The sequence below is a fragment of the Mercenaria mercenaria genome, chromosome 4 (genome assembly GCF_021730395.1).
Source record: "Mercenaria mercenaria strain notata chromosome 4, MADL_Memer_1, whole genome shotgun sequence".
In the NCBI taxonomy this organism is placed as follows: Eukaryota; Metazoa; Mollusca; class Bivalvia; order Venerida; family Veneridae; genus Mercenaria; species Mercenaria mercenaria.
The window spans coordinates 14,102,658-14,121,862 of NC_069364.1; positions in this window are offsets into that span (position 1 = coordinate 14,102,658).

Consider the following 19,205-nt stretch of genomic DNA (forward strand, 5'->3'; position numbering starts at 1 on the left):
CAAGTTTTTTCAGTTTTTAATTGTAACCCAGCAAACATTTTGTCCTGCTATAAATTATTCAATAGCACACAACTTATGAAAAACTTACTAAGTGAATTTGTAAAAAGCATTAAGATTATTGAACTTAAGAACTAGTGGCGAATAACTTCCCCGCAAAAGGTAGCCCAAGAACTGATATTAAACATATATACAATTTAATATGTATAGAAGAGAATGAAAACTAAATTTTGAATAAGAAATTATTGTTTTCTAAGAAATTTATGAGCATGTTGATATCAAACAAAGAAAGATATATTATTTTCATATCATACTGCAAATGGATGGAAAAAGGTTATATGAATTTACATCTACATTTAAAAGGAATGTTAAACAATATTATGACGATATTTGTTTGAAGTTCTACAGTCACACTTGTGTTAACTGAAGCTAAAACAACATCACAACACTGGTCAAAATAAAACAGTAAAACAGAACTTTTGGGTCGTCTTTTAAATATCATTTGGATATATTTAGAAAACTGTTTTTCAAATGTTTATTTTAATGCCGCTTTGAATCAGGAATTTTTTTAAAATTTAGATTGCTGCTCTCTTCAGATAAAAGATTATATTCAACAATAAAACGGAATACATGTCTTCAGAGAGAATATATCCAAAAATATAGTTCTTTCATCGCTAATGTATGAACTTCTGATAATGTGTTAAAATGACGCATTTTTTATTATACCGATTATGGATCAAATCCTTATTTACCAAATCTATTCTAAATGCACAACGGAGACTGTATGATTGTAAGTTTCTAAATTTGTACATACGGTATGTTTGATTTGAAGCATAGTACCGTTGATTTATCACGAAACCTACAAAAATGAAACTCCTGGAGAAAAACGAACAAATGGCGAAAATTTCTTTCGTGTTTATCTTACTTTAGCTTGGTTGTATCCAGCTTTTTCTGTCAGATAGTATGTGAAAAAATAATTTCATTGAGACATTACTTTATCATTAAAACGAGTGCTAAAATAACTATCGAACATTTTAATATTGTCTAAACAACATATATGGTTAATTTCATTTTTTGCACTATATATATACGAGAAGACATTAACCTGATATACATTATTGACAAAATAAATGTGTCCGATAACAGTAACACCAAGACATATCTAAATGTTTAACATGTGTAATTATATAACATATTAAATAAAAAAATGTCGACATAATATTTAACGTTTTCAATCTAAATTGCTTGTGTTGTTAAATGATGCAGCTAATTTTGTAACGGCTGATTATTTTGGTGTCAACCAGATTCATCGTACATAAAACAAATCATGGTAAAACACCAGTGGTCAACATTAAATACACTTTAATGGGTACATTAGTTAGGGGTAATAGTATAATTTAAAGTGGGAAGGTCAGAAGGCGAAGGATAATTTTAAATTTCCAGTGATTCTCCTAGCTTCATACCCATTTATTTTTATTTCTTGCACAACCCTGCAGAGAAATTAATACTGCAGATTAAAATAAAACATGATATATAATTTCTTACCGATATGCTGCAGCAATTACACATATCAAGGAGTCACAGTTACTTTTCCTCTTTAGTTGCCATCACACTTCTGTTTATTTTCTGGGGGAAAAAGTTCAAGACATAAGTAATTTGATTAAACTTTTCGAAAAATTCAATTAAATACAACAATCTCTTATTTTGATATTTTAAATCGAAATCATATTTCTTTTTTTTAAAAAATATTCTTCCCTTCCTCCTCAACCTCCTCGTTCTCCGAAATCTTATTTCGTTTCAACAAAATTTTAATTAGTTATAACGAAGTATTTATTCGTTTTACTTTATTGAAAAATTCGTATATTTTGCAGAAAAATTATATAGTTTTAACATTTTGCTATATAACGAAATTTCTCGTATATGCTGAAATATTTATTCGAAATATATTTTGGATATAACGAAATTTATATTCGATTTATAAGTTAATGAAATATTATTTCGTTTTAACATAATCTAATTTCGGTGCTTCAAATGCCAATTTGTTTAACAAGCTCTGAAATATTAGACATATTAATTAGTTATTTTTGAGTTTCATTTACATTCATTGAAACAAATAAACACTTGTAAAAACCATATAATTAGATTTCCTTATATAACTAAATTTAGATTTTTAGATCCTTAACAACCACCATTTTTTCGTTTTTTCAAATATACTTTTTTAATGATAATAAAATCTGATTTCGAAGGCTCTTCAATTATTTTTAATATTCATTATTCCTCTAACGCTTTAAAGACTTGTGCATGGCTGTAATTTGACGAATGCAAACTATTTAACAGTGAGTGAACGCTTTGGATTTAATTAATTTCAAAATCGACGCACAGACGGGTTATAGATCACCTAGAAAAAGCAAAATTTTACACAATATACTTAAAAGTATGTACATTGGTAATAACATTATCAAAATAAACGAAGTTGTCAGCGGAGTGTTTCGTCATAGATCATAGACTCCGGTCATGACCAGCGTCTCTCTCAAACCTGTATCAATATTTTTCGTAAGCCAATTTAAGTAATTTCTATTAATGACAAGTCCATAATTCTTATCATACCTAATTCAGTAACAACCTTGTATCTAGCTAGTATCTCTCTTGAATATTGATCATTATTCTCGCAAAAGAACAGTTATCTCTCCCTCTCAAGAGTATCTATTCCAGTATGACCATGATCCTCTTTCCAGTACCGTCCTCTCCATCCTAGTATGTACCTTACTCGTACCAAGTCCAATATATCTCCCGTAACTAGTCGAGTATCACTGCTATAATTAGTCCAGAATCTCAACTGTACATTGTGCAGTATCTCTAACGTTAATACAGTCCAGTATTACAAACGTACTCGGTATTTCTCTCATATATCAGCACAGTCAGTCTCATACCTAGGCAAATATATCTCTTTCAAATATTCTTTTTACTCTTTTTAAAAGTATTCCTGCCAACGTCTTTACACTTTTACCGTCTTTGTGAGCTTTTGTATTCTCTCTGCAAACCATGAAGTAGACTTACTGCTGACGTACAAGATTTACAGCTGAATCAAGAAGTCGTCCTGTTCTCGTATTGTTTTCAGCGACCTTTTTCAGTTCTGAAACAACTCAAAGTGTCGCAAGGGGCAAGGTCAGGTATGTACTGAGGCTGGGGCATTGTCATGCAACAGTAGGACCTTTTATCTAGGCTAGCCTGGGCCGCAACATTTCAGTTTTTCTTGAGTTTTATATATTTGTTCAAAACTACTTCTGAAAGTATCCATCAGCCACAATTTAAACCATTATGGCATGCAATGTTCCAGTATAATTCCACGTGAACCCAAAAGCAACCAGCATAGCTGCAAGCAGAGGAGACAGTTTAACTTCTTTGGAGTTCACTGTTTTGTCTGAGCTTTTGTTTCAGGTCAGCATAAATAAACCCACAAAATCAGTACAATACAGTTCAACAAACCTTATTTTTTCATCACGTTAAACGCCCCAAATGTTCTTTTGTTATGGTAACCCTAAAAGCCTTTAGGATTTCTTGCAGCTACTTCAGAAACCCACCTAGCACTTAGCTTGCTCAAACTTAATTTTGCGTGTAAAATCTGATGTGACGACGCTCTACCGATCCTAAACTGATTAGCTACCTCTCGCAATGTCACTCTGCGATCTTTGTTGACGAAACCCTCAAAATTCGCCACCATGGTATAGGCCACTGCCCTCGCGCTTGTCCTGCCCTCCCTAAACTGAGAAACCCAGCTATAAAGGTTGAACGGGATATGCAGGCTTTCGAAAAACTTCTCTGCAACATTTGAAAAATGTGGCAAGGTTTTATACCCTTTAAAAGTAGAAATTTAATTACAGCAGCTTAGAGTCCGTGGTAGTCCTAACTCCCACCTTGTTTAAATGCTCAAAACTTCGTGTATACAAACTTCTCATTAATAATAAACTAAGCGATTTATAGGCGATACAACATACTTTTCACTCGTGTATATTTTGTGTAGGTAGCTTCACGTGGAAAGATAGAAACATAAAAAAATCCGATATTTCGCGCCCGCGAAAAAGCTTTTGGACCTGAGAAATCTTAGGCGCTAGATGGTGACTCATTTGCTCACAGAGGAGTAAAAGAAGCACCGCCTTAAATGTGCACGGAGCTTTAGAAAACATACCAAGGCAGTGATAGTCGGGTTTAATTTCTAACTTGCCAACCGGTGACGAAACCTGGAATGCAATATGTTTTGAAAGCCACAGAGAAGGAGCTGAAAATAAGGCAATGCAAGCGAAACGAACAGGAAACGCCCCTGTTTTTGCCAAGAGAGCCATAAGAATAAGATGTTGTAATCTCAGTTTTCTTCAATTTTCTAGTGGCCAGTCGTTTCAAGTGACTTGTCCATTCTGGTCATACAGTCACTTGACGATTCTAGTCAAGAACTCTGTACGAGAACCGAAAGAGTTTTATCAATAAGAAACATTCAGCAAAGGGAAGGTCAGGATTCTATCTTATATACGACAATGCCATCCTCTCACAAGTGCGGAGGTTTTTAAGTCGTTTTCAGGCTTCTGAAAGGTGGAATTGTAAACCATCCGCCTTATTCACCTAACGAGTCCCTGATGACTTTCTTTTTATTTCCAAGGCTTAAGTAAATGTTTTCTGAAAAGAAATATAAGTCCAGTAATTCTCTTGGCAGCGCCAGTTATCAAAAGAAGACTATTTATCTGCTTTTCGCGACTGGTAAAAAGGTTACAAAAAGTGTTTCGGTAAAGGGGGAATACTTTGAAGGTTTGTAATAAAAATAATTTTTATAAAACGTAGTACTTAAGAAATCCGAACCCAATGACAGAACGTCTTGCAGGACCCTCGTATCTCTTGTACACAGTAAAGTATAACTCACATAGTATTACACTTCCTACATATCCTCCTACTAAGTCAGTATCTCACCTATCTATTCCTGTGTGGTCGCCTCGCAACATACGTAGTACATTAATTTTTAGTCGTACCTTGTGCAGATCTCCATCGTACATAGTATAAAAATAGCTTTTAGTACCTAGTCAAGTAACTGACTTGTACCTAGTCTAGAACCCATTTGGTGGTACCTTGTACAGAATCTCTGCTTGTACTTAGTCCAGAATCTCTTTTGTACACTAGTCTAGTATCTAATTCTTACATAGTCTCCTAGTCCTGAATCTGATTCATACCTATTCTAGTATATTTCTCGTACCTAGTCCAGTATCTCTCTTGTACCTAGTCCAAAATCTCTCTCGTACCTAGTTCAGTATCTCTCTTGTACCTAGTCCAGAATCTCTCTTGTACCTAGTCTAATATCTCTCTTGTACCTAGTCCAGTAAATTTCTTGTACTTAGTCCAGTATCTCTCTTGTATCATTTCCTGTATCTCTCTTGTACCTAATCAGTATCCTCACTCGTACCATCCTATTATCTCTCATGCACCTATCCAATACCACTCTTGTACCTAATCAGTAAAAATCTTGTACTTAGTCCAGAATCTCCAGGTATCTAGTCCAGTATCTCTCTTGTATCTAGTCTATTTTCTCTCTCGTACGTAGTCTGTTATCTCTCTTGTACCTAGTCCAGTATATCTCTCGTATCTAGTTCGGTATTTCTCTTGTACCTAATCAAGTATCTCTCGAACCTAGTCCAGTACATCTCTTTTACCTAGTCCAGTATCTCTCTCGTACATAGTCTAGTATTTCTCTGGTACCTAGTTGTCCAGTATCACTCTTGTACACAGTTTAGTATCCCTCTTTTGCCTGGTCCAGTAACTCTCTCGTACCTAGTCCAGTATCTCTCTTGCACCTAGTCCAGTTTCTCTTCGACCCTAGCGCAAGATATCTCTCATACCTAGACATAACTCTCACGTTTTTAGTCAAGTATCACTCTTTACGTAGTCCAGAATCCACTCAGAAACTCTCCTGTACCTTGTCCAAATATCTCTCGTACCTCGTCTATGATGCCCTAGTCATCAGTCCATCCCAGTCCAGTAATCTGTGTCGTACTTAGTCTATTGTTTCTTTTGTACCTAGTCCAATATATCTCTCTCGTACTTAGTCCAGTATCTCTCTCAAACGTAGTCTATTACCTCTCTCATACTTAGTCTAGTGTATCACTCGTACCTAGTCCAGTATTCCTCTCGTGCCTAGACCAGTATCTTTCGAACCTTGTCCAGTATCTCTCTCTCTTATCTAGTCAAATATCTCTTTCGTTGCTAGTCAAGTATCTCCCTCGTACCTAGTCCGGTATCTCTCTCGTACCTAGTCCAGTATCACTGTCGTTCTTAGTCCAGTATCTCTCTCGTTCTTAGCCCAGTATCTCTCTCGTACCTAGCCCAGTATCTCACTCAAACCTAGTCTAATATCTCTCTCGTACCCAGTCAAGTATCTCACTCGTACCTAGTCCAGTATCTCTTTTGTATATAAGCCAGTATCTCTCTGTACCGTACCTAGTCCATTATCTCTCTCGTACCCTAGTCCATATCTCATTCATTCTCCGATCTAGTCCAGAAATCTCTCTCGAACCCTAGTCGAGTACTCTCTTGTAACCTAGTCCAGTATCTTTACTCGTACCAGACTAGTATATCTCTCGTACCTAGACCAGTATCTCATTTGTACCTAGTCCAGTATCTCCCGTTCATTTAGTCCAATATTTCTCTCGTACCTAGTCTATTATCTCCCTATTACGTAATCCAATATATCTCTCGTTCCTAGTCCAGTATCTCTCTCGTACCTAGTCCAGTATCACTCTTGTTCATTGTGCAGTATCTCTTTCGTACCTAGTCCATTATCTCTCTCGTAAATAGTTCAGTATCTCTTTTGTACCTATTCCAGTAGCTGTCTCGTACCTAGTCTATTATATCTCGTACCTAGTCTGTTATCTCTCTCTTACCTAGTCCAGTATCTCTCTTGTACCTAGTCCAGTCTCTCTCTCGTACCTAGACTATTATTTCTCTTGTATCTAGTCTAGTATTTCTCTCGTACCTAGCACATTAACTCTCTTATACCTAGTCATTAGTCTCTCTCGTACATAGTCCAGTATTCCTCTCGTACCTAGTCTATCATCTCCCTTTTACCTAGTCCAGTATCTCTCTCGTACCCAGTCTATTATCCCTTTTGTATCTAGTCTAGTATCTCTCTCGATCTAGCATAATATCCTTCGCGTATATAGTCCGTTTAAAAGTCTCACACTGGACGTTTCAGATATCTCTCCCGACCCAGTCTAGATTCACATAAGTTCCTACTCACTATGCACCGACCATTACATAGACAATTGTGTCGTACAAAACAAATGATACAAGATTGAATTCTTCGACGATGTCTTTAAGAGATGAACCTATTCCAGTTTCAAATGTCTTGTACTTAGTCCATATCTCTCTTTACCAAGTCCTGTATCTCTCTTGTACCTAGTCCCGTATCTCTCTTGTACTAGTCCAGTATTTCTATTGTACCTAGTCCACTATCTCTCTCGTACCAATCCAGATCTCACTCGTATCTAGCCCCAGATCTCTCTTTACCTAGTCCAGTAATCTCTCTCCGATCCTTAGTCTATTATCTCTCTTGTGTCTAGTCCAGTATATCTCTTGTACTTAGTCCAGTATCTCTCTTGTTGCTAGTTAAGTATCTATTTTTACGTAGTCCAGTATCTCTCTTGTACTTAGTCCAGTATCTCACTTGTTGCTAGTTAAGTCTCTATTTTTACCTAGTCCAGTATCACTGTCGTTCTTAGTCCAGTATCTCTCTCGTTCTTAGCCCAGTATCTCTCTCGTACCTAGCCCAGTATCTCACTCAAACCTAGTCTAATATCTCTCTCGTACCCAGTCAAGTATCTCACTCGTACCTAGTCCAGTATCTCTTTTGTATATAAGCTTGTATCTCTCTTGTACCGTACCTAGTCCATTATCTCTCTCGTACCTAGTCCATAACCTCATCTCTCTCGTTCCTAGTCCAGTATCTCTCTCGTACCTAGTCGAGTATCTCTCTTGTATCCTAGTCCAGAATCTTTTCTCGACCTAGTCTAGTATATCTCCGTACGCTAGACCCAGTAACGCATTTGTACCTATACAGTATCTCCCCTTTCATAAGTCCAAATATTTCTCATTGTACGCTAGTCTATTTATCTCCGCTATTTGTAATCCAATATATCTCTATAACCTCTCGTACCAAGTCCATAACTCATCTTGTACTAGCCCATTATCACCTATTCTGTGCAGTAACTCTTTCGTACTCTAGTCCATTGATCTCCCCTCGTTAATAGTTCAGTATCCTCTTTTGTACATATTCCAGTAGCGTCTCGTACCTATCTATTATATCTCGTACCTAGTCTGTTATCTCTCTCTTACCTAGTCCAGTATCTCTCTTGTACCTAGTCCAGTCTCTCTCTCGTACCTAGACTATTATTTCTCTTGTATCTAGTCTAGTATTTCTCTCGTACCTAGCACATTAACTCTCTTATACCTAGTCATTAGTCTCTCTCGTACATAGTCCAGTATCCCTCTCGTACCTAGTCTATCATCTCCCTTTTACCTAGTCCAGTATCTCTCTCGTACCTAGTCTATTATCCCTTTTGTATCTAGTCTAGTATCTCTCTCGTATCTAGCATATTATCTTTCGCGTATATAGTCCGTTATATGTCTCACACGTTTCAGATATCTCTCCCGTACCCAGTCTAGTTTCACATTTGTTCCTACTCACGTATGCTCGACAATTACATAGACAATTGTGTCGTACGAAAACAGAATGATACAAGATCTGATTTCTTCGACGATGTCTTTTATAGAGATGTACCTAGTCCAGTAAATTTCTTGTACTTAGTCCAGTATCTCTCTTTTACCAAGTCCTGTATCTCTCTTGTACCTAGTCCCGTATCTCTCTTGTACTAGTCCAGTATTTCTATTGTACCTAGTCCACTATCTCTCTCGTACCTAGTCCAGAATCTCACTCGTATCTAGTCCAGTATCTCTCTTGTACCTAGTCCAGTATCTCTCTCGTACCTAGTCTATTATCTCTCTTGTGTCTAGTCCAGTATATCTCTTGTACTTAGTCCAGTATCTCTCTTGTTGCTAGTTAAGTATCTATTTTTACGTAGTCCAGTATCTCTCTTGTACTTAGTCCAGTATCTCACTTGTTGCTAGTTAAGTCTGTATTTTTACCTAGTCCAGTATCACTGTCGTTCTGAGTCCAGTATCTCTCTCGTTCTTAGCCCAGTATCTCTCTCGTACCTAGCCCAGTATCTCACTCAAACCTAGTCTAATATCTCTCTCGTACCCAGTCAAGTATCTCACTCGTACCTAGTCCAGTATCTCTTTTGTATATAAGCTAGTAATCTCTCTTGTACCCGTACGCTAGTCCAATTATCTCTCTCGACCTAGTCCAATAATCTCATCTCACTCTTTTCCTAACAGTATCTCTCTCGTACCTAGTCGAGTATCTCTCTTGTATCTAGTCCAGTAATCTTTCTCGTACCTAGTCTAGTATATCTCTCGTACCTAGACCAGTATCTCATTTGTACCTAGTCCAGTATCTCCCTTTCATTTAGTCCAATATTTCTCTTGTACCTAGTCTATTATCTCCCTATTATGTAATCCAATATATCTCTCGTACCTAGTCCAGTATCTTTCTTGTACCTAGCCCAGTATCACTCTTGTTCCTTGTGCAGTATCTCTTTCGTACCTAGTCCATTATCTCTCTCGTAAATAGTTCAGTATCTCTTTTGTACCTAGTCCAGTAGCTGTCTCGTACCTAGTCTATTATCTCTCGTACCTAGTCTGTTATCTCTCTCTTACCTAGTCCAGTATCTCTCTTGTACCTAGTCCAGTCTCTCTCTCGTACCTAGACTATTATTTCTCTTGTATCTAGTCTAGTATTTCTCTCGTACCTAGCACATTAACTCTCTTATACCTAGTCATTAGTCTCTCTCGTACATAGTCCAGTATCCCTCTCGTACCTAGTCTATCATCTCCCTTTTACCTAGTCCAGTATCTCTCTCGTACCTAGTCTATTATCCCTTTTGTATCTAGTCTAGTATCTCTCTCGTATCTAGCATATTATCTTTCGCGTATATAGTCCGTTATATGTCTCACACGTTTCAGATATCTCTCCCGTACCCAGTCTAGTTTCACATTTGTTCCTACTCACGTATGCTCGACAATTACATAGACCAATTGTTCTCCGTACGGAAACAGAGTTGATTCAAGATCCTATTTCTTCGAGAAGAATGTCCTTTTATAGAGATGTACCTAGACCAGTAAATTTTCTTGTACTTATCCAGTATCTCATCTTTTACCAGTCTCCTGTAACTCTCTTGTATAACTAGTATCCGTATCTCTCTTGTACTAGTCCAGTATTTCTATTGTACCTAGTCCACTATCTCTCTCGTACCTAGTCCAGAATCTCACTCGTATCTAGTCCGTATCTCACTGTACCTATCCAGTATCTCTCCGTACCTAGTTCTATTATCTCTCTTGTACCTATCCCGTATATCTCTAGACTTAGTCCAGTAACTCTCTGTTGCATGTTAAGTCTCTATTTTTACGTAGTCCAGTATCTCTCTTGTACTTAGTCCAGTATCTCACTTGTTGCTAGTTAAGTATCTATTTTTACGTAGTCCAGTATCTCTCTAGGACTTAGTCTATTATCTCTCTTGTGCCTAGTCAAGTATATATCTCTCGTACGTAGTCCGGTATCTGTCCTGTACCTAGTCTACTATCTCTCTCGTACCTAATCCAGTATATCTCTCATATCTAGTCCAGTATTTCTCTTGTACCTAATCCAGTATCTCTCGAACCTAGTCCAGTACATCTCTTTTATCTAGTCCAGTATCTCTCTCGTACCTTGTCTAGTATTTCTCGGGTACCTAGTCGTCCAGTATCTCTCTCATACCCAGTTTAGTATCCCTTTTTTACCTGGTCCAGTAACTCTCTCGTACCTAGTCCAGTATCTCTTTTGTACTAGTCCAGTTTCTCTCTCGAACTTAGCCAAGTATATCTCTCGTACCTAGTCTAGTATCTCTCGCGTACCTAGTCCACAATCTCTCTCGTTCCTAGTCCAGTATCTCTCTCGTACCTAGTCCCGTATCTCTCTTGTACCTAGTCCAGTACCTTTTTCGTACCTAGTCCAGTATCACTCTCGTTCCTAGACCAGAATCTCGTTTGTACCTAGTCCAGTATATCTCGTTTACTTAGTCCAGTATCTCTCTCGTACCTAGTCCAGTATCCTTTTCGTACCTAGTCTATTATCTCTCTTGTACCAAGGCCAGTATCTCTCTTGTTCCTTATGCAGTATCCCTCTCGTACCTAGTCCATTATCTCTCTCGTAAATAGTCCAGTATCTCTTTTGTACCTAGTCCAGTATCTGTCTCGTACCTAGTCTATTATCTCTCGTACCTAGTCTGTTATCTCTCTCGTACCTAGTTCAGTCTCTCTCTCGTACCTAGACTGTTATTTCTCTTGTATCTAGTCTAGTATTTCTCTCGTTCCTAGCATATTAACTCTCTTATACCTAGTCATTAGTCTCTCTCGTACATAGTCCAGTATCTCTCTCGTACCTAGTCCATCATTTCCCTTTTACCTAGCCCAGTATCTCTGTCGTACCTAGTCTATTATCTATTTTCTATCTATTCTAGTATCTCTCTCGTATCTAGCATATTATCTTTCGCGTATATATTATATAGTCCGTTATCTGTCTCACACCTTTCAGATATCTCTCCCGTACCCAGTCTAGTATCTCTCTCGTACCTATTCTAGTTTCTCATTTTTCCTAGTCCAGTATGCTCGACAATTACTCAGAAAGAATGATACAAGATCTGATTTCTTCAACGATGTCTCTTATAAAGATAAGAAAGAGTAAAAGGCCACATATTGATCCCTGGGTAACACCTGCTCGTGGGACAGCCAATGAGAATTAATTCCAGGAAGAACAACACGTTCGGGTCCGTTTGAAAGATAATTTTGAAACCAATTAAAAAGAGCTCCTACTATTCAAGACGCATACGTATAGTGTATGTTAATATTTATTCATACTAAACATAAAACAGTGTGTAGTATTTTAGGCTACTGCATGTATTTTTACACACAGAATTTTTTTTTATGTTTACAACTGTACTGTTCATATTTTTAAATATTAAACTTGGGCATGATACCCGTTCAAAGTTTCTATCTTTTTTGTAAACAAAACGTGCTCCTGGCACAGACTTTTGCACAAGTGGGAAAGCAGTGGTAGATCTACTAAAATTTCATGTGTGAAAATAAAATAACCTTCCCCTTCATAAAATAAAACAGAATTAAACAAGTTAATACTGTATGTAAACATAATGACATGTCCGTTTGACAAAATAATAAATATGGCAATTAACAAGAACAGTATAGCAACGGCAGGGGGGGGAGGGGGGGGGGGGGGGGGGGGGCAAAAAACCACAGCTTTAATACAAGTTAATATTGTATGTAATCATAAATGGCATGTCCGTTTTGACAATGATAATATGATCAGAAGACAAGACAGGTACCACGCAACAGACAAAAATTACACAGCTAACAATTAATAAAATGTATTAGATATATGCCATGTCCGTATTCAACAAGATAATTTATCAGGAAAACAAGACAGTACAGCAAACAAAACGAAATAACACAGCTTAAAACAAGTTAAGACTGAATGTAAACATAATGGCATGTCCGTTTGACAAGATACAATTGTCATTAAGACAATACAGTACGGAAAACAAACAAAATAACACAGCTTTAAAACAATTAATACTGTATGTAAACATAATGACATGTCCGTTTGACAAATAATATGGTCATTAGAAAAGAACATATATAGCAAACGACTAAAATTACACCGCTTTAAAACAATTACTACTGTATTACTGTATACATAATGACCTGTCCGTTTGACAAGATAATATGGTAAGTAGACAATAACAGTACAAGCAAACAACAAATAACACAGCTTTAAAACAAGTCATACTGTATGACTGTAATATACCTAATGAACGGATGTCCGTTTGACAAGATAATATGGTCAGTAGACAAGACAGGACAGCAAACAGACAAAATAACCCCGCTTTAAACCTAGTTAATACTATGTAAACATAATGACATGTCCCGTTTGACAAAATATAAAATATGTCATTAGACAACGAATAGCAAACGGACAAAAAAGCACAGCTTTAAACAAGTTAATATTGTATGTAATTAAAATGGCATGTCCGTTTTGACAACGAAATATGGTCAGTAGACAAGACAGTCAGCAAACAGACAAAATTACACAGCTTTAAAAAAAGTTAATAATGTATGTAAACATAATGCCATGTCCGTTTGACAAATAAAATGGTCATTAGACAAGACAGTAAAAGCAAACGGACAAAATAACACTGCTTTAAACAAATTAATAACTGTTTGTAAACATAATGGCATGTCCCCATTTGACAAGAAAATAGTATCAGAAGACAAGACATACAGCAAACAGACAAAATACCACAGCTTTAAAACAAGATAATACTGTAATAATATCATAATGATGCATGGCCGTTTGACAAATAATAGTTCAGTAGACAAGAAAAGTACAGTAAACTACAAGATAACTCAGCTTTAAACAAGAATAATGTAGATACTGTATTTAACATAATAAAATTACCGTTGATCACATCAGACAGTCCCGGCGTTCCATAGAAATCCTTTCAGATGCAGACCTATCCGGCTAACTTAGCCTAGATCTTTGCGGCATAGACAGTCCTTTAACGTGCCCGGTGTATAGCAATAGGTGAATATATATGCAAAATTGCTGAAAGCTATACAGCCTATAATTTTGTCCGTAGCATTACAATTTCATATTTATGTAGTCCTCTCAGACTTAAAGATAAACTATGCCCGTTTTTCGCTATGATATATTGCTTCGAATATAGAAAGTACTCATCAAACAGATTTAATTTGGTTGTATTAACCAAATTAAATCAAATTTAATTACAAAATCATCCAGTTCTTTTATGAAGTACATATTCATACTGTATTTATAAATACCTATGTATACATCTGTAGTGTTGTAAATCTTACATACATTAGTGTTGTATACAAACAAACATGATTGTTTTGTGTTTACATTGGTTCCGTTTATTTTGGGTATATCTATATCTTTAAATATCCTTCATATATGTGTACACGATACGTTTTTAGTTTGAATGGATATCAATCAGGTCTAGCTGCCAATAGTCACCTGTTAAAGATGTTTCCCTGATTGTTTTCGCAGATGTTCCCTTTATTCATTTACCTTCATATTATGTCGCTTAACTTCTATAATAAAAGCGGAGCTATAATATCTCCCGGGTGCACTCCCCGCTGCGAAAAACACCACTGTTCAACGACGGATCAATCTATCAGCTTTATCCGCGTTAGAGCCTTTTGTCATCGGTGTAAAATGGGTATCAAATGCTTAAGGAAACGATCGGTGTATCATCTTGAATTTAACATCCCTCGCTCTCAATTAGGGTGCCGGGAGAATTATTTAAATCAATAAACATACAAAACAGTCTTGGTCGTCTTTGAAATTTGAATATAAACAAAACCAGTTGTCAGCGGTTCGAGTGATTTGTAGCGTGTTTAAGTATGTGAAAATACACTCGATACCAAAACAGCTTCTGTTATGTTAATGAATTTGAAATTGGAACGGATTAAGCATGTAAATTCCCGTTTGTCCGATATATGAAAAAACAAGTTAAAAACGCCTCATAAATCAAAGATTGTACTATGTTTACCATACCATCCAAAAGAACAGTATTATTTTACAATTTCAAATAAAGAGGTATAGAAACCGTGCCTTTTTTGTGAGAACGGGTATATTAGATTGCCGAATATCTGTTAGATACAAGAACATCTTACAAAACATCAAGAAAGGTGAGTATAAAAAACATTTAAATATAAAAGGTGGTAACTGACAAGGGAGACCTTAATGTAACTTAGGCAGTTAAGAATGAAACACTCAGAGGGAAAACTATACGCACAAAAAAATAAGATCTAAATAAGTAGAATTTACACTTTACGAAACTTCTAACAATCTTTTCAGTATCTTTTATATTACTGACTCTTTAATTTTTAAATTTCAACTACACGTAGAATAAAATAAGTTAAAAAGCAAATGTGAGTCATGGTATCATTTGATTTATTCTACGGCACCAGTTCAACTTTTAAAAGTTACAAAATACACGTAAACGGGTACGATTGACATACGAGCCAATTTCGTTACAGACAAAAAAGATGCCAAAACTAAATAAATTTTTGTATCTTCCCCAGTCTTTGGAATTAATCAAAATTTGTTTGATACTGACACGTATCAGTAAAAAGTCAGTTTCCTCACACCTCTGTATCACCATAAACACTATTTGCCCCTTTTGTAACAACACTACTTTTAGGTGTATTCATATGACTTTTTAAAAATGGGTAGTGATCGGAAAATGAATGAAATTATGTCTTTGCACGATTTGGTTTTGTTGAAATTTTGATATGTTTTAACATAGTATTTGTCTAGATAAGGGAGAAATTTGATAAATGTACTGTAAGAATTATGAAAGATATCGCCAAGAGTATCGCGGGGGCGTTACAAGTTTCGATTAGTACATAATTCGAAAAGAGTGTGTGTGTGTTCGGGTTACGTCTTTTTCAACAATTTTTCAGTTCATATAAACGCCGGATGTCTACTTGTAGCATGAACACAAATACCCACATTATAGTGCTATCTACCGTTCACTGAATATCACGCCGAAGACACGTGACAAATACCCCAACCCATTCACATTAAACTGACACAGGGGCTGACCAGTCCTAGCACTATCCTCTTAATGCAAAGCACCAAGCGAGAAAGCAACCTAGTACCATTTTTTACGTCTTTTGTATGACGCGACCGGGGATCGAAGCGGATTCTCTACCACTAGGCTACCGAGGCGGTTATAATTCGAAAAGAGTAATGTCACTTATAGAGCTCTGTAGAATATGGTGTGGGCTCTCCTGTTAATTGTTGTTGAAAATGACAACCTATGAAAATAATTTGGTGTTTTACTATTATGTTCACATAGTGCAAAGATAGATTAGAAAGATATGTTAATGTAAAATGAGATAAAAGATTATGTATCCTATATGTAGTCTCTCTGTATAAAGTTAGAATGTTTTTTGTATTCTAGATCTGTTGCTTGTAGTAATAGTCTTCCGTTTCATCAATGGCACAGCCCTTATATCTGAGGAAATGGTTTGTAACCTACTCTGACAACGTACAGACTACGCTCACAAAGTGACACTAGCTTTACATCCCTAACACGGCGAACAAAAGTAAAGACAGATCATGCCGTCGTTGTCCCAAATGTGGAACGATCTACCCACTAACTGAAAGAACATTCGTCTGAAGCAAACTTAAATCAAAACAGAAAACAACGTTTTTTAGTCAGTTTCATGAACAATGGGTGTACTCTTGTTAAAATAAAAAATATCAGCAGTGGTATAAAAAAGTATTTATACATGTCTAAATCTCTAAATCTAAGTTCTAGAATCCTGTACATATTTTGAATGTATATATTTTAAATGTGTGTTATGTAATTGTAAAGCGCAATAGAATATTTTGTAAATTTTGCGCTATATAAATGCCATGTATCTGTATTTAAGGCAGAAATATTACCGATTCCAGTAAAACTGAAACTGAAGGTTCAGTAAAAATATTTATCATAATATGTTTTGTTTGGCTTCAAATACAAAATGAAATTGATATTTGGCCCATTTTGTAAGTAACATAAATGATCGATGACAATGAAGAAAACCTAAATGTTGTTCAGGCTTCGAGAATCGAATCAAGGCATACGACTGAAAAATGCAGGGTATTGTGTGTTCGTATTAAAATTAGATATGCTATAAATGATCATTTTTCAGCTTACATTCTCCTGTCTCCTCAGTTATACGCCTCATTACTTGTGTTTTATTTAGCATCTAACCGACAAATCTTGAAAAATTGTTTTCTGATTCTATAAGCCCGCCTTGGTATTGAAAGCTCATAAATAAGAAAAGAAATGTCTATTTGACTCCTGTTTGAAATTATTTGAAAATAATAGGAACAAGAAAAAAAAGAGTAAAAAAATCTAAATTTAAAGAAAATAGCTGAAAGTATTATAATCTTGTAGGTGATGCTAATGGTGAGTACAGATGCATGCGCATCTGTCAGCCAATGGGCTCTTCTTTAAGACTGATTCAAGTGGAAAACTGTTCGCATGTTACATCAATTATTTCCAAGGCTGTAATGATATCGGGAATAAAGCCGTAAGGTTTAAAAAGGAATTTCTCAAGCATATAACTAAGGTGTATTGAACAAATGTTGTAATTAATTTTCGATGACATCTTACGAATTTACAACGTATTACAGCCAGAAGGGACGAACAAATCGAACAAGAGACGGTGAAGCAGTAGAATAGTAATTGCGTGAAAACAAATTAGTAACCGACAGGGGCGGTACCACAATTTTCACGGCAATTTGAAATTCAAGTAGCTTTGCCTCAATTAAACTTTATTCATTAAATTCCGGAACATCCGATTACAGTTCACACAACTGCAGAATAAACCCAAGTTAAGCCAACACCAAGTTGACAGAAAACACACGATGAGTACTTCTTATGCACACCAACAAGTTGTCATATACTGGTACTGATGATAAACCCGGACAGATGATAAAGTCGACCACCTTAGAAATATTCGATTGCAATCGGTTATTTATAAAACTGAACACACCATCTAATAGTTTTCACTTACAACACCAACTGTTGTAAACAAAAACAAAATTGGTAAATATTCTGTATAAATAAATGACTTACATTTATTTGTATAAAAAATATTTATCCAAAATTACTGGGGAAGAGGGTGTTTTCTGCGCATGCTCACTGTCGAAACATGAAGGCCTGACATTTGGTAACTTTTCATTACTTGACCAGGAATGACTGTTGCAGCTTTTTGGGGAAAGTTTCAATATAATAATACCAAGAAAATTTTGTAAATGACAAAGTGTTCGAATTTATCATCAGTCAACGTTCATACAGTCCCCATTTTACATACCCCTTTCAGGCCCTCACTTCGTGTGAGTTTGCTTACTAAATATAAATTTGAATTATGTAAAGTTTTCAGCAAAGGTTAAGCTTTATTTTGATACCGACCATTGATTACAATTTGCAGAAATAAAAAAGTTACAGGTAGAAAACCTCATTTTCTGTTCGGGTTTATCATCAGTACCAGTAGCGATTTTCATGCTTAGTGGATGGGAAAAAAGACTACAGATTCCGGCCTCGATATCATTTCAGACACGGGCGAGCACCTAGGTTGAACACAGACCTGCTAGCCAGCTATTGAGACTTAAACTTACTCCAATGAGAAGTCAACTACCTTTATCGCTTGTCAACTGAAGCCCCGAGTTAAATTTTATGTCTTAACATGCTTATGATTGACATTTTCAAGAATCATACACGGTAGGTCCCAAAACTCAAAAGTTCATAAATTGGACAGAAAATAAGCATGTGAGCAAAAGTGCAATAATATGTGTTGATGTGCTGTCTCATAAACTATTTAAATGCTATTGTAGAGACAAAATTAATTCCAGGGGCCTGTTTCACTCGGGTAAGTTCTACAGGAATAACTGATATGTTAAAATTAATCTAGTTAGATTACGTTTAAACCCATATTTTAAAGGTCAATAATGCTTTAAATGTGTATCTTAAAAACAAATGAAACAGCTTTCCAAATAGATGTTATACGTACTTACATGGTTAGAAAAGCATTACGTTTAATATTGCACATGAACTGTTACAGTTGGAGCCATCAACGGAGATAATAAAAAACAATTCATTCAATATAGCCCGGCTTATAAGTCATCCGATCTTGCACTTTTTAGTAGAGACAAGCCATGAACATAAAATGGTTGCAGGTTATGTCAAATAGAAATCTGGATATGGAACACTGACTTTTCGCACCTTCTCTTGTCAGGGACAGACAACTCATATAAAGGACATTTTCAGCAAATTTCTTTTTAAATCGTCATATTTCGCTCAATTCTTAATGAATCTTTACGATTTTTTGGATTTAAGTGTTTTGTGTTAATATCTTTCTATTTATAGTATCAAAAGCAGGTCTACTCTCAAGCTTATTCATGCGCAACGACTTCCGTTATTTTG